Source organism: Trachypithecus francoisi, unplaced genomic scaffold, assembly GCF_009764315.1.
Source record: "Trachypithecus francoisi isolate TF-2019V2 unplaced genomic scaffold, Tfra_2.0 Lachesis_group4, whole genome shotgun sequence".
Lineage (NCBI taxonomy): Eukaryota > Metazoa > Chordata > Mammalia > Primates > Cercopithecidae > Trachypithecus > Trachypithecus francoisi.
Window position 1 is genome coordinate 35565416 of NW_022681469.1, and position 16498 is coordinate 35581913.

Sequence of the window (16498 nt, forward strand, 5' to 3'; positions counted from 1 at the left end):
AAAAAAAGACCTATATAAATGCCAGTGGTAATGGGAAATAAACCTACTTGACTTAAGTTAGGAACAGGAAGGGAGAAATTATCTGATAGCTCTCTTGCAGTGTGTTCCTTATGAAACTAGTATATGATTTACCAAAGGACTCTTTAGGGTCATTCTGCTCAGGCCAATAATTTGCATGGTGAGTCATTTCAAGACTAAGGGTAGAGGTAAGCAGGCATGCCTGCTAGAGTGAGTAAGTGAGTTTCTTAGTGTGTTTGGCTTTCCTTGCTCATGCCTACATCATTCCAGAGATAAAGAAAAGGCCATTCAAGGCGGCATCACATGGCTGCTCACATGAATATTATACCAGTAACAGTCCTTGCCACCCTCAGTGGAAGGGACAGTCTGGCAACTATCAGGGTGGGTGATACAGTCAAAAAGTAAGTGCTACCTTCTACCACTTCTAAGAGCTATGGCAGTAGTCGTAAACTTTAGGTATTGTTGACAATGACTTAATCATATCCCATTATAATGCAGCTTTTCCTTAGTCAAAAACATAATAATAACAATCATTATTTGCTTCTAACTTCTAATTGTTTAAGTCACCCATACAAAGCCATTCTCATCACATTTGAATTCCCTTCTGTTTCCTCTTTTTTGTAACTTGCCAAAGAAATTAGTTATATTTAATGAGCTTGCCTTTGTTACCTCAAGAGTGTTTCATACATGTTCCCTACAACCACCACAGCTACGCTATGCTTTTAAGGTACCATGTAAATTCCATTTAGCATCCTTTTCTATCTTGTTTACTGGCCTTGTGCTACTGTGGGTTCATCTTCTTGTTCAGCTGAATTTTGTAATAACTTCGTCCACCTTTCTTCACCCTCTTCCTTTTCACTGATTACTCCCCTTCCCTTAGGCGCTGACAGCTGACGCACTGACTCTCTCACTTCCTTTCTGCTTTTATGGTCTCTTAAGTCAGTCTCATACATTCTCTAACTATTACAAATGCATGCAATAGCATTTTAAGGCTACATAGGGTCACACAATACCACCCACACCAGGTAGTAATGACTTTTTAAATATTATGCTTTATTTTTGGGCCCTAGCTATTGCTGGACCACATTTTTTCCCCTTGCTGTTTACATGTATCCGAGATCTTTTAGCTCAAACTCCTTTATGTTGTATTGGTTGTTATGTTTCTTCCCAAATGAATTTACCAGAACATTTAAAAGAATAAAAACTTTTTATTCCCTCAATGTTAAGATGTTGCCAAGATTGCCATTTATGTCTGTCTCTTTAGCACCACCTGACAAAATGATTCCTTAATGGTTGAGAACTGCCAGTCTAGTTCACTGACAGGTTCCCAGAATCCTCAGTACTTACAGCAGTTTCTGACACAGAATAAACATCAATAGACTTTGGCTTAATGAATGATTATTTTAGTTGTTCTGCTGTTTATTCAGTTTTTAAAAAACGATCACATCCTTCTCAGATTTCTGAAGTTCTTTTTCTATTTTAGCTGTTGTCTGTCCTCCATTTTATCATGTTTATTTCACTTAACTTGTCATTGTATGTTGGATGAGATTAGTTAGAAATATAGTATCAGCATTTATTATATATTTTCATAATTTTCCAACTTTTTATACTTAATTTTCTCTTTCTATATCTAAATTCTGTTAAGGTATTCATTTTTAAAATAATTACTATTTTGTTGCCATTTTGTTGATTTGTATATTCTCATTACCATTTACATTAATAATGCTTAATTTATTTTAATCCCACAAAATAATTTGTATCTCCTTAGACTAACATTTTTGCCTTTTATCACTTATTTTCTTTCTTGCTTTTAAATGAGGAACAACATTTCACACACAGAAGTGGAGTTAAGCCTTCCCCAAATGGCAGGGGTGAGGTGGTTAGAAATATTTAATATTCAATCCTCCCATAGGTTTTAATTTTCTTTTTTCTTCCTTTTTTTTTTTTTTTGAGACGGAGTTTCGCTCTTGTTGCCCAGGCTGGAGTGCAATGGCACGATCTCAGCTCACTGCAACCTCTGCCTTCCGGGTTCAAGTGATTCTCCTGCCTCAGCCTCCCAAGTAGCTGGGATTACAAGCGTGTGCCACCACGCCCGGCTAATTTTTTATTTTTTTTTTTAGTAGAGATGGGGTTTCTCCATGTTGGTCAGGCTGGTCTCAAACTCCCAACCTCAGGCGATCCACCCATCTCAGCCTCCCAAAGTGCTGGGATTACAGGCATGAGCCACTGCGCCCAGCCAGTTTTAATTTTCAGTAGAAATGATTATGTTTAACCTCAATATTAAACTTAATCCAAATCTCAGTGGGAGTGTGGGATATCCCCATTTTCACACACTGATTAACTCAAATACATAGAAGTAGATAGCCACTAAGATAAAACTGGGTAATGGCTTTTATTTGAGTTTCAGTTCATTTTATAATGAAGTTCTGAAAATCACCATATCTGAAAACCACAATTATTTGAGTATGGACACTTTTTAGTAGTGTTCATAGTACAGATAGAGAAAAACATAGGTAAAAATCCAAATCGTTTTGAACATATCTGATATGGACAGAGGTACAAGACATGGATAACATCCAAATGATTGGAATTCAAATATTTTCATCTATTTTAATCATTAGCTTAGCAGAATGTTTGTTTGTTTGTTTGTTTTCTTTCCAAGGTTGAGAGAGGAAATAATAGTTTCTGATTCTGGGTTATTTTCGCTTTTGCTCCCAGTCTTGAAAAATAAGGGGAAACCGGCTAAGCAGTACTTGTCCCCTGTACATTTTCAGAAATGAGTTCCCCATGCTCTGAGAATTGAGATGCTTTCTTCCTATTCAGTGGTTTTTCCTCACGCCTCTCTCAGTGATCGGCTGTGGAATCAGCGCTCCAGAATCCTAGATTCCAGGCTAACATTTTAACCACCTAACTTTGGTAAGACCCAGTCCCTCGCAAAAGAACTTGCATCACTGAGAAGCAGTGTAAGAGGGGTCCTAACTCTTCCAACACTTAATTTTGGATAAACGAGAGCTCTTTTATTGGATAGGTTAGAGGCCTCGCAAAGCAAATTTTGTAAAATGTGAGACCCGCATTTTTCTCTAAGTCACCTGGATCTGGCCTACTAACCTTATTTACAGAACTTCTCAACATTCATCTCCTTCCTGAAGAGGATAAGAACATTTACCCCTCTGGCAACTCTCTCCCACCTGAGAACACGGTGCCTTTGATCCCCTTGCTACTCACATTTAGGCATTCTCAAATCCCCTTCAGATGCCAAGGATGATGTTCCTAATTCTACTGTCATTAGCCTCGAATACCACTCTCAAGTCACCGCCCCTCTGCAAAAGGATTGGCCCAGAAATCTACACGTTTTCTCACTACATGGAACTTAATTATGTAGTACCTTAGTCAGGATCAACTAGCTCTATCTAGCTTTGGTGTCTTTAGCAAGTATGATACAGCAGAAGCCTGAACCCGGGGTTACAACAAACCAACATACATGCATCTTTCATAATCACATGATTCTATATTCTAGAACACATCCTACGATGATAAAAATTCTTAGAATCTGGAGGGACAGGGAACAAAGACTATGAAACTTCTATTCATCTCAGTTCCAGTGACCATACCAGCGCTGCCTTGTTTGAAAAATAAGGTCATTTTGGCCCATTCTGAATGTGGTTTCCAGAAAAGAGTGACTTAGGGTGTCCAAATACATAGGTCACTTCACAGAGGAGCAAATGGATATATCAGGTGATTAATTCCAATGTAATAGTTTCTTTATATTTATGAAAATGTATATAAATACATGCACATGTGTATCTTTAAAATGTCATGAGGACGTATATGTTTCTTAATAAATATTTCCTCTGTCCTAAATTATAATTGTGGATGATTTAAATACTAGAAATTAAAAATTATGATGGTAGGTTGGTAAAGGCCTATTTTTCAGCCATCTGAACTGGAAAGGCTGTATTTCCATGGTTAATGTTTCTAGGGACAGCTACCCTAGGGAAGAGGGGAGCATATTGTTAAACTAACCTACTTACCAGGGTATTAGTTTGCTAGGGTTGCTATAACAAAGTCTGCAAATTGAGTGGCTTAACCAACAGAAATTTATTATCTCACAATTCTGGAGGCTAGAAGTCCAATATCGAGGTGTTGACAGTGTTAGTTTTTTCTGAGGGTTGAGAGAAACAATCTGTTTCATGCCTCTTCCCTACCTTCTGGTGGTCTGCTGGCAGTCTTTGGTGGTCCTTGGCTTGCAGATACATCACTCTGATCTCTGCCTTCATCTTTGCGTAGTGGTTTCCCAGTGTGTGTTTCTGTGTCCAAATTTCCACTTTTAATAAGGACATCATTGACATTGGATAAGGTATCACTCTAATGACCTCATCTTCACTTGATTATATCTGCAATGACCCTATTTCCTATGAAGGTCATTTTTTTTTTTTTTTTTTTTTTAGACAGAGTCTCTGTTGCCCAGGCTGGAATGCAGTGGCACAATCTTGGCTCACTGCAACCTCCACCTCCCTGGTTCAAGCAATTCCCCTGTCTCAGCCTCCTGAGTACCTGGGACCACAGGCACGTGCTACCACACCCGGCTAATTTTTTTTTTTTTTGTATTTTTAGTAAGGATGGAGTTTCACCATGGTGGCCAGACTGGTCTTGAACTACTGACCTCAGGAAATTCACCCGCCTTGGCCTCCCAAAGTGCTAGGATTACAGGCTTGAGCCACTGTGCCTGGCCAAGTTTTGTATTTTTAGTAGAGATGGGGTTTCACCATGTTGGCCAGGCTAGTCTTGAACTCCTGACCTCAAGTGATCCACCTACTTTGGCTTCCCAAAGTGCTGGGATTACAGGCACGAGCCACCGCACCTGGTCTGAAGGTAACATTTTGAGGTAATGGGGATTAGGACTTCAACATATAAATTTTGGGGGAAACAATTTGTATTATGTTTCCCCAGAGAAACAGAACAAATAATGATATATAAAAATATACGTTATCTGGTGAGCCCTGAAGCAAATTGTGTCTCCCAAAATTTGTGTGTGTGTGTGTGTGTGTGTGTGTGTGTGTGTGTATCATAAGCTAAATAGCCAGATAGCTGAGAAAACATTTCTGGATGTGTCTGTTACCTCTGAGGATGTTTAGAGAAAAGATTAGCATTTGAATTTATAGAATAAGGCAAAGAAGATTACCCTCACCAATGGGGTGGCCATCATCCAATCCCTTGAAGGCTTGAACGAAGAGACAGAAGGGTGAAATCACTCTCCCTGCTTGAGCTGAGACATCTATATTCTTCTGCCCTTGATTTTCAGTGCTCTTACTCTTGGACCATGACCCGGATTGATACCATTGGCTCTCCTGATTTTCAGGCTTTTGGGCTTGGATTGAATTACAATACCATCTTTCCTAGTTCTTCAGCTTGCAGACAGCAGATTGTAGGACTTTTCAACTTCTGTAATTGTATAAGCCAATTTCTCTAATAAATCTCTCTACCTGTATGTGTGTGTGTATGTTTATATGTACTTGTGTTATATGCATATATATGTGTGTGTGTGTGTGCCCAGATGCTTCTCAAATTACAATGGGACTATATACCAATAAACCCATCATAAAATTGACAATATCATAAGTCAAAAATCCATTTAATACTCCAATGAATTATCATAAAGTTAAGAAATCGTAAGTCAAAAAATCATTAAGTCCAGATGTTCCTTAACTTACGGTGTTATGTCCCAATAAACCTATCTTAAAGTCAAAAAATCGTAAGTCAAAACATTGTAACTTGGAGATCATCTGTATATGTGTGTGTATGTATGTGTGTGTGTGTGTGTGTGTGTATGTATAAAAATATCCTATATATAGGGGTATTTTATATTTATATCCTATATATATGGCTATTTCATGTGTGTGTGTGTGTGTGTGTGCGTGAAACGAAAATGAAATATGAAATCTCTCATTGGTTCTGTTTCTCTGGGGAACCCTGACTAACACAGGAGGTTAGGTCTGAGAGGTGAGGGGCAGGGCCTTGTGGACTGCAAGGTGTAAGGACTTTGACTTTTACACCTTGAGTGAAGAAAATCATGGGAGAATTCTGAGCAAAGTACTTTTTAAAAGAATTATTCTAGCTACTGGGTTGAGAATAAAAATAGTAAACTAATAAATTAATAGGAGTCAAGTAGGTGGTTCCATATTACACATTCTGGGTCAGGCATATACATATAAAAACTCATTTAATGTGCTCCAGAGAGGGAGGCAAAATTCAAAGTAGGAGACCTGTTTTGGGTATTCTTTTCTTGTTGTTTTATTGATTTACAAAAGTTCCTTGTATATTCTAGGCATCACCTATTTTTTGGTGGCATATGGGTTGCAGATATCTTCTCCCCGTCTGTGTTGTTTTATTATTTAAGTTGTGTCTCTTGTTATTCAGAAGTATAGAATATTAATGTAGTCAGATTCACCAACTTGTTTTGATAGATTTTATTTCATTTTTCATAAACATTTGTATTGGGTCGTGCTGCTTATAGTCCTGCCACATGCAGACTCCTTCACACTGCCTATGATGTGGCATCTAAACATAAATCTCAATCCTGGTGCTTCCTGTTTAAAACCCTTAGAGAACTGTCTGTGGTTCTGTGACCCTCATCATTTAGCCTCCTGTAGGTCTACTGGCTCTAGGGTACTGTGATAACAGCCATGGATATGTACAAAAGGCATACTTTATTTTATTGTGCTTTGCTATATTGTTTTACTTCACAGATATTTTGCAGATTTGAAGTTCGTGGCAACTCTGTATCAAGCGAGTCTATTAGCACCGTTTTTTCCAATAGCATGTACTCACTTCATGCTTCTGTGTCACATTTTGATAATTCTTGAAATATTTCAAACTTCTTCCTTATCTATTACTGTGATCTGTAATTACTGATCTTTGATGTTAGTGTTGTAAGTGTCTTAGAGTTCAACAAACCACACCCTTATAAGACAGCAAGCTTAAAAGTTACATGTGTTCTGGTTGCTCCACCAACTGGCTGTTTCCCGTCTCTATCCATCTCCTCTAGCCTTCCTATTCCCTGAGGTACAACAATGTTGAAATTAGGCCAATTAATAATGCTGCAATGGCCTTTAAGTGTTCATGTGAAAGGAGGAGTCACAAATCTTTCACTTTAAAACAAAAGTTAGAACAATTAAGTTTAGTGAGGAAGGCATGTTGAAAGCTAAGATGGGCCAAAAACTAGGCCTCTTGCACCGGTTAGCCAAGCTGCGAATACAAATAAAAAGTTCTTGAAGAAAATTAAAAGTGCTGCTTCTGTTAACACACAAATGATAAGAAAGCAAAACAGGCCGGGCGCGGTGGCTCACATCTGTAATCTCAGCACTTTCAGAGGCTGAGGTGGTTGGATCACCTGAGGTCAGGAGTTCTAGACCAGCCTGACCAACATGGTGAAACCCTGTCTCTACCAAAAATACAAAAAAATTAGCTGGGAGTGGTGGTGCCTGCCTGTAATCCCAGTTACTCAGGAGGCTGAGGCAGGAGAAATGCTTGAACACGGTATGTAAAGGTGGCAGTGAGGCGAGATTGTGCTGCTACACTCCAGCCTGGGTAACAGAGAGAAAACTCTGTCTCCAAAACAAAAAATAAATAAATAGATAAATTAATTAATTAAGTAATTAATTTTAAAAAAAGAAAGAAAGAAAAGAAAAAGAAAAACAGCCTTAGTGCTGATACAGAGAAAGTTTTAGTGACCTGGATAGACTAGGCCATCCACAACATTCCATTAAGCCAAAACCTAATCCAGAGCAAGGCCCTGACTCTCTTCAGCAGTATGAAGGCTAAGAGAGGTAAGAAAGCTGCAGAAGAAAAGTCTGAAACTGTTAGAGGTTGGTTCATGAAGTTTAAGAAAAGAAGCCATCTCCATAACATAAAAGTGCAAGGTGAAGCAGCAAGTGCTGATGCAGAAGCTGTAGCAAGATCCAAAAGATCTAGGTAAGATCACTAATGGAAATAACAACAGGAAACAACAGATTTTTTAAAATGTAGGTGAAACAGCCTTCTATGGGAAAAAGATGCTATCTAAGACTTTCATAGCTAGAGAGGACAAGTCAACACCTGGCTTCAACGCTTCAAAAGACAGGCTAACTCCCTTGTTAAGGGCTTATGCAGCTACTGAAGCCAATGCTCACTTACCACCCTGAAAATCCTAGGACGCTGAAGAATGATGCTAAATCTAGTCTGCCTGTGTTCTATAAACGGAATGACAAAGTCTGGGCTAAGAAAAAAAAAAGATTTCTTTCAAAATATTACTGCTCATTGGAAATGTGCCTGGTCACTCAAGATCTCTCTGAGGATGAAGATGTACAAAGAGATTAACATTGTTTTCACACACAACATGCTGCAGTCATCATTCTGCAGTCCATGAGTCAAGGAGTAATGTCCACTTTCAAGTCTTATTTTTAAAAAAACACATTTTATAAGGCTATAGTTACCATAACTAGTGATTCCTCTGACAGATCTGGGTAACATAAATTGAAAATCTTCTTGAGAGAACTGACCACACTAGATGCTATTACAAAGATTTGGTGATTCATGGGCCAGGTGCCGTGTCTCACGCCCATAATCCCAGCACTTTGGGAGGCTGAGGTGGGTGGATCATGAGGTCAGGAGTTCAAGACCAGCCTGGCCAAGATGGTGAAACTCCCTCTCTACTGAAAATACAAAAGTCAGCCGGGTACAGTGGCAGGCGCCCTAATCCCAGCTACTTGGGAGGCTGAGACAGGAGAATTGCTTGAACCGGGGTGGAAGAAGTTGCAGTGAGCTGAGATTGCACCACTGCACTCCAGCTTGGGCAACAGACTGAGACTCTATCTCAAAAAAAAAAAGAAAAAAGAAAAAAGAAAAAAAAGGTGATTCATGCAAGGAGATCAAAATATCAACATTAACAGGAGTTTCGAGGAAGTTGATTCCAGCTCACATGGATGACTTTGAGGGGTTGAAGACCAGTGGAAAAGGCCATTGCAAATGTGAGGAAAACAGCAAGAGAACTAGAATTAGAAGTAGAGCTTGAGTTAGGGAGGATTCCCTCTTTTTCTATTGATTGGAATAGTTTCAGAAGGAATGGTACCAGCTCCTCCTTGTACCTCTGGTAGAATTCAGCTGTGAATCCATCTGGTCCTGGACTTTTTTTGGTTGGTAGGCTATTAATTGTTGCCTCAATTTCAGAGCCTGCTATTGGTCTATTCAGGGATTCAACTTCTTCCTGATTTAGTCTTGGGAGAGTGTAAGTATCCAGGAAATTATCCATTTCTTCTAGATTTTCTAGTTGATTTGCGTAGAGGTGTTTATAGTATTCTCTGATGGTAGTTTGTATTTCATCATCCTGATACCAAAGCCTGGCAGAGACACAACAAAAAAAGAGAATTTTAGACCAATATCCCTGATGAACATCGATGCAAAAATCCTCAATAAAATACTGGCAAACCAGATTCAGCAGCACATCAAAAAGCTTATCCACCATGATCAAGTGGGCTTCATCCCTGGGATGCAAGGCTGGTTCAACATTCGCAAATCAATAAACGTAATCCAGCATATAAACAGAACCAAAGACAAGAACCACATGATTATCTCAATAGATGCAGAAAAGGCTTTTGACAAAATTCAGCAGCCCTTCATGTTAAAAACGCTCAATAAATTCGGTATTGATGCAACGTACCTCAAAATAATAAGAGCTATTTATGACAAACCCACAGCTAATATCATACTGAATGGACAAAAACTGGAAAAATTCCCTTTGAAAACTGGCACAAGACAGGGATGCCCTCTCTCACCACTCCTATTCAACATAGTGGTGGAAGTTCTGGCTAGGGCAATCAGGCAAGAGAAAGAAATCAAGGGTATTCAGTTAGGAAAAGAAGAAGTCAAATTGTCCCTGTTTGCAGATGACATGATTGTATATTTAGAAAACCCCATGGTCGCAGTCCAAAATCTCCTTAAGCTGATAAGCAACTTCAGCAAAGTCTCAGGATACAAAATTAATGTGCAAAAATCACAAGCATTCTTATACACCAGTAACAGACAAACAGAGAGCCAAATCATGAATGAACTTCCATTCACAATTGCTTCAAAGAGAATAAAATACCTAGGAATCCAACTTACAAGGGATGTAAAGGACCGCTTCAAGGAGAACTACAAACCACTGCTCAGTGAAAAAAGAGGACACAAACAAATGGAAGAACATACCATGCTCATGGATAGGAAGAATCAATATCGTGAAAATGGCCATACTGCCCAAGGTAATTTATAGATTCAATGCCATCCCCATCAAGCTACCAATGACTTTCTTCACAGAATTGGAAAAAACTGCTTTAAAGTTCATATGGAACCAAAAAAGAGCCCGCATTGCCAAGACAATCCTAAGTCAAAAGGACAAAGCTGGAGGTGTCACGCTACCTGACTTCAAACTATACTACAAGGCTACAGTAACCAAAACAGCATGGTACTGGTACCAAAACAGAGATATAGACCAATGGAACAGAACAGAGTCCTCAGAAATAATACCACACATCTACAGCCATCTGATCTTTGACAAACCTGAGAGAAACAAGAAATGGGGAAAGGATTCCCTATTTAATAAATAGTGCTGGGAAAACTGGCTATCCATATGTAGAAAGCTGAAACTGGATCCTTTCCTTACTCCTTATACGAAGATTAGTTCAAGATGGATTAGAGACTTAAATGTTAGACCTAATACCATAAAAACCCTAGAAGAAAACCTAGGTAGTACCATTCAGGACATAGGCATGGGCAAGGACTTCATGTCTAAAACACCAAAAGCAACGGCAGCAAAAGCCAAAATTGACAAATGGGATCTAATTAAACTAAAGAGCTTCTGCACAGCAAAAGAAACTACCATCAGAGTGAACAGGCAACCTACAGAATGGGAGAACATTTTTGCAATCTACTCATCTGACAAAGGGCTAATATCCTGAATCTACAGAGAACTCAAACAAATATACAAGGAAAAAACAAACAACCCCATCAAAAAGTGGGCAAAGGATATGAACAGACATTTCTCAAAAGAAGACATTCATACAGCCAACAGACACATGAAAAAATGCTCATCATCACTCGCCATCAGAGAAATGCAAATCAAAACCACAACGAGATACCATCTCACACCAGTTAGAAGGGCAATCATTAAAAAGTCAGGAAACAACAGGTGTTGGAGAAGATGTGGAGAAATAGGAACACTTTTACACTGTTGGTGGGAATGTAAACTGGTTCAACCATTATGGAAAACAGTATGGCAATTCCTCAAGGATCTAGAACTAGAAATACCATATGACCCAGCCATCCCACTACTGGGTATATACCCAAAGGATTATAAATCATGCTGCTATAAAGACACATGCACACGTATGTTTATTGTGGCACTATTCACAATAGCAAAGACTTGGAATCAACCCAAATGTCGATCTGTGACAGACCGGATTAAGAAAATGTGGCACATATACACCATGGAATACTATGCAGCCATAAAAAAGGATGAGTTTGCGTCCTTTGTAGGGACATGGATGCAGCTGGAAACCATCATTCTTAGCAAACTATCACAAGAACAGAAAACCAAACACCGCATGTTCTCACTCATAGGTGGGAACTGAACAATGAGATCACTTGGACTCGGGAAGGGGAACATCACACATCGGGGCCTATCATGGGGAGGGGGGAGGGGGGAGAGATTGCATTGGGAGTTATACCTAATATAAATGATGAATTGATGGGTGCTGACGAGTTGATGGGTGCAGCACACCAACATGGCACAAGTATACATATGTAACAAACCTGCACGTTATGCACATGTACCCTAGAACTTAAAGTATAATAATAAAAAAAAAATGAAACGAAATAACCCCCCCCCACAAAAAAAGAAGTAGAGCTTGAAGGTGTGACTGAATTGCTGCAATCTCATGATAAAACTTGATCAGATGATGAGTTGCTGCTTGAATGAGAAAAGAAAGTGGTTTCTTCAGATGGAATCTACTCCTGGTGAAGATGCTGTGAACATTGTTTAAATGACAACAGAGGCTTTATAATGTTTTATAAATTTGGTTGATAAAGCAGCAGCAGAATTGAGAGGACTGATTCCGGTTTTGAGAGTTCCTCTGTGAGACAAATTCTATCAAACAGTGTCTTCTGCTACTGAGAAATCACTTGTGAAAGAAAGAGTCAATTAATGTGGCAAACTTTATGGTTATCTTATTTTAAGAAATTGCCACAACCACCCGAACGTCTAGCAACTGTCACCCTGATCAGCCGTCAACATCAAAGCAAGACAAAGATTACAACTTACTGAAGGCTCAGATAATTGTTAGCATTTTAGGAGTATTTTTAAATTATTTACATCATTTAGACAGATTGCACACTGAACAGATGATAGTATAGTGTAAACATAACTTTTATAGGCACTGGGAAACCAAAAAATTTGTTTGACTCACTTTATGGTGACACACATTTTATTGAACTGATCTGGAACTAAACCTGCAATCTCTTTGAGGTATGCCTGCATGCACAGATAAATTTTACATACCATTTTAACAGCTGGCTCATTTATGGAGGCGAAGGGTTAAAGGCTCCAGGTTAATGATCCTGTTGTATTTTCAGCTTATCACTCTAGGCTTCCTCTTCTGGCACTTTTCCTACTCCCAAAGCACAAAACTCCAGGAATATTGAACTATCTTACAAAACACACACCACTGTTTATACCACAGGGTCTAAACTCATTATTGATGTAACTTTAACTCAATCTTGATGAAGTCTAATTTATCTATTTCTTTTTCTTTTGTTGCTTATGTCTTTAGTATTATGTCTAAGAAACCACAGCCTAGCCCAAGATCATAAAGATTTACTCTTCAGTAAATCTTTCCTAGAACTTTTTTTTTTTTTAATTTAATATTCATGTATTTCTTTTTTTTTTTGTTATTTTTTTTAATTTTTTTTATTATACTTTAAGTTCTAGGGTACATGTGCATAACGTTTATATCATGTATAACTCCCCAGTGCAATCCCTCCCTCCTCCCCCCTCCCCCTGATAGGCCCCAAGAACTTTTATTCTAAGAGTTTTACTGTTTTAGCTCTTACATTTAGACTTGTGCTGCATTTTGAGTTACATTTCTTATGGTGTGAGGTAGTGGGCCCAGCTTCATTTTTTGCATATGGCTATCCAGCTGTCCCAGAACTAACTGTTGAAAAGACTGCTTCCCACTGAATTATCTTCACACTTTATTGAAAATCAATTGACCATAAATGTTGAGGTTTATTTTGAGACTCTAAATTTTATTGTATTAAGCTGAATGTCTATCACTATGCCACATTATGTTGATAAACATAGCTTTGTGGTATGTTTTGAGATAGGGAAGTATGAGTCTTTCAACTTTGTTCTTTTTCGAGTTTGTTTTGGCAATTTTGGATCCTGCACATTTCCATATGAATTTTAAGACCAACTTATAAATTTCTGCAAAAAGGAAGCTGGGATTTTGATAGGAATTGTGATGAAATGCTACATCAACTTGAGTATTGCCATCTGAGCAATATTGACTTCAAATCAATAAATAAGAAATGTCTATTTATTTAGATCTTTAATATTTCCAACAATATTTAATACTTTTCAGTGTACAAGTGTTACATTTATTTTGTTAGTTTATTTCTTTTTGATGCCATGGTAAATAGAATTGTTTTCTCTATTTTCAGATTATTCATTGCTATAATAGACTAGAATATATTTTTGTATATTGATTGCTATGGACTATGCCCTCCAAATTTCATATGTTACAGCTCCAACCCTCAATAAAATGGTATTTGGAGATGGAGTCTTTGGGAGATAATTAGGTTTAGATGAAGTCATGATGGTAACAGTGGCCTTATAAAAAGGGACACCAGAGATCTCCACCCTGACCCAACCCCAAGCACACACAAAAAGAGGTAAATATGAGCATACCGTGAGAGGGTAACCAGCATAAGACAAGAGAAAAGGCCTCAGAATGAAATCTGTCTTGTTGGCTTTGATCTTAAACTTATCAGTCTTCAGAACTGTGAGAAATAAATTTCTGTTGTTTAAGCCACCTCGTCCATAGTACTTTGTTATGGCAGCCTGAGCTGACCCTGATGGATTATGTATAATGTAACCTTGTTGAAGTTGTTTTAATTGTATGTATGTGTGTATTCCTTAATAATCCTATATAAAAGATTATGCAACTGTGAAGAGAGATAGTTTTACTTTTTCCTATCTATTCTGGATGACTTTTATTCACTTTATTTTCTTGTCTAATTCCCTTGGCTAACATTTCCAATATATTGTTGAATAGAAGTGGTGAGAGTGGAAAATTCTTTGTCTTGTGAATGATCTTAGAAGAAAAGAATTGTCTTTCACTCTTAAGTATGATGTTAGCTGTGGGCTTTTTCTAAGCATCTTTATCAGGTTGAATAATTTCTCTTCTTTTCACAGCTTGTTTATCATGAAAGCATGTTGAAATTTGTCAAATGCTTTTTCTGCATCTATTAAAATTATCATATAATTTTTGTCCTGTATTCAATGGTACATTAGATTAATTGATTTGGGGATGTTAAACCAACTTTGTATTCTTGAAATAAATATCATTTATTCATGGTGTATAATATTTTTTTCATATGCTACTGAATTTGTTTTGCTAGTACTTTTCTGAGTATTTTGTGTTTATTAACAAGGGATATTGGCCTGAAGTTTTCTTTTATTTTTTCTTTTTTTTTTGTGAGACAGAGTCTTGCTCTGTCACCCAGGCTGGAGTGCAATGGCCCAATCTCGGTTCACTGCCACCTCTGCCTCCTGAGTTGGAGTGATTCTCCTGTCTCAGCCTCCTGAGTAGCTGGGATTACAGGCATGCACCACCAGGCCTGGCTAATTTTTGTACTTTTACTAGAGACAGGGTTTCACCATGTTGGCCTGGCTGGTCTCGAACCCTTGACCTCAGGTGATCCTCTCGCCTCAGCTTCTCAAAGTGCTGGGATTACAGGCATGAGCCACCGTGCCTGGCTGAAGTTTTCTTTTCTTGCTAATTTTTTTGGTTGGAATCAGAGTAATACTTGCCTTATAGAATTAGTTGTAAATTGTTTCCTCCTTTTCTATATTTTGGAATAGTTTCTGAAGGGTTATTCTTTAATTGTTCAGTGGAATTTACCAGTGAAGCCATCAGGACCTGTGCTTTTCCTTCTGGATAGGAAGGAATTTTCTTGCTAATTCAATTTCTTTAATTGTGTTAGATCTAGTCAGAATTTTTTTTTTTTTTACGTCTTCTTGAGTTGATTTAGTTAGTGGTTTTCTAGGAATCTGGCCATTTTATCTACTTTATCTTTTTTAGCATAGTTGTTCATAGTATTCCTTCTTATTCCTGTTTATTTCAGTAAGGCTGTTAGTAATGGTTCTTTTATTCTTGCTTGTATTGAATCTTTTCTCTTTTTTTTTTCTTAGTTTCACTAAAGGTTTGCCAATTTTGTTGATCTTTTTAGAGAACCAAGTCCTGGTTTCATTGATTTTCTTTATTGATATTCTGTCTCTTTCTTTTCTAATCTTTATCATTTCCTTTCTTCGGTTTGCTTTTGTTTTAGCTTTCTTCTTTTCTAGTCTCATGCCTCTAATGAAAGGCCTCATCTCTTCCAACTCATTCTCTTCAACTGTTGCCAAAATTGTTTGTGTATCGGAAACACAAATTTGATGGTGTCACTTAGAAGCTTAAGTCTTCTCATTGTTCCCATTCCTTACAAAGTAAAATTCAAATTTTGTAGAATGGCAGACAACACCTTTCATGATCTTAACCAGTTTACCTTAACAATCAAACCCATCTTTCCAATCACATAAAATCACCTGGAATTTAAAGATACATTGTTTAACCTCTTTTCCTTTGTGCCTGTGTTTTCTCAATTTGTTCTTTTCTCCTGCTGACTTTTTAGAAAATGCCTTCAACTCCAGTCACCCACACTTTTTATTTATTTCCTTTTCCCTGGTACCATTGCACTTTGCACCAACTTCTTTTAGAACAGTTACCAAATTATTTATTAATACACGCCTCCATTATTCTTTGAATTCCAGGATGTGAAATCCCATTTTAGAAATTATGTCCCAGTAACTGACACATAGTGAGTGGTCAGTGTTTGTGGAAGTAGGAAAAAGTGGTATGGATTGATATCATTTCAACTGAAAAAAATGAGAAAAAGGATGATGTACGTCAGCCAGTGAAATCGAAAAGAGCGATGGAAAATGACCACACACTCAATACGGCTTTGGTTCGTAAGACACAGAGAATACTGATATCCTTGTGCGAAGAACTAACTTGCTGCTGAGAGATCAATTCAGAGGATGCTCAAGCTCCATTATCACCTTCATTTTACTAAACTGAGAGAGGAAGGTTGAGGAATGCATCAACGGTTACGCAGAGTGCAGGTTCCTACAGCGACTGGAGTTTTTTGGTAG

General features: G+C 37.9%; 1 protein-coding gene across 1 annotated transcript in view; it reads right to left on the reverse strand.

Annotated features, from left to right (window-relative positions):
* ASB15 (ankyrin repeat and SOCS box containing 15) overlaps positions 1–3471 on the reverse strand; it is an 82674-nt gene extending 79203 nt beyond the window's left edge. Inside the window, exon 1 of the mRNA XM_033192241.1 lies at positions 3404–3471. The gene's annotated coding sequence lies outside the window, so the exon portion shown is untranslated. The remainder of the gene's footprint in view (positions 1–3403) is intronic.
* Between the last annotated feature and the right edge of the window lie 13027 nt (positions 3472–16498).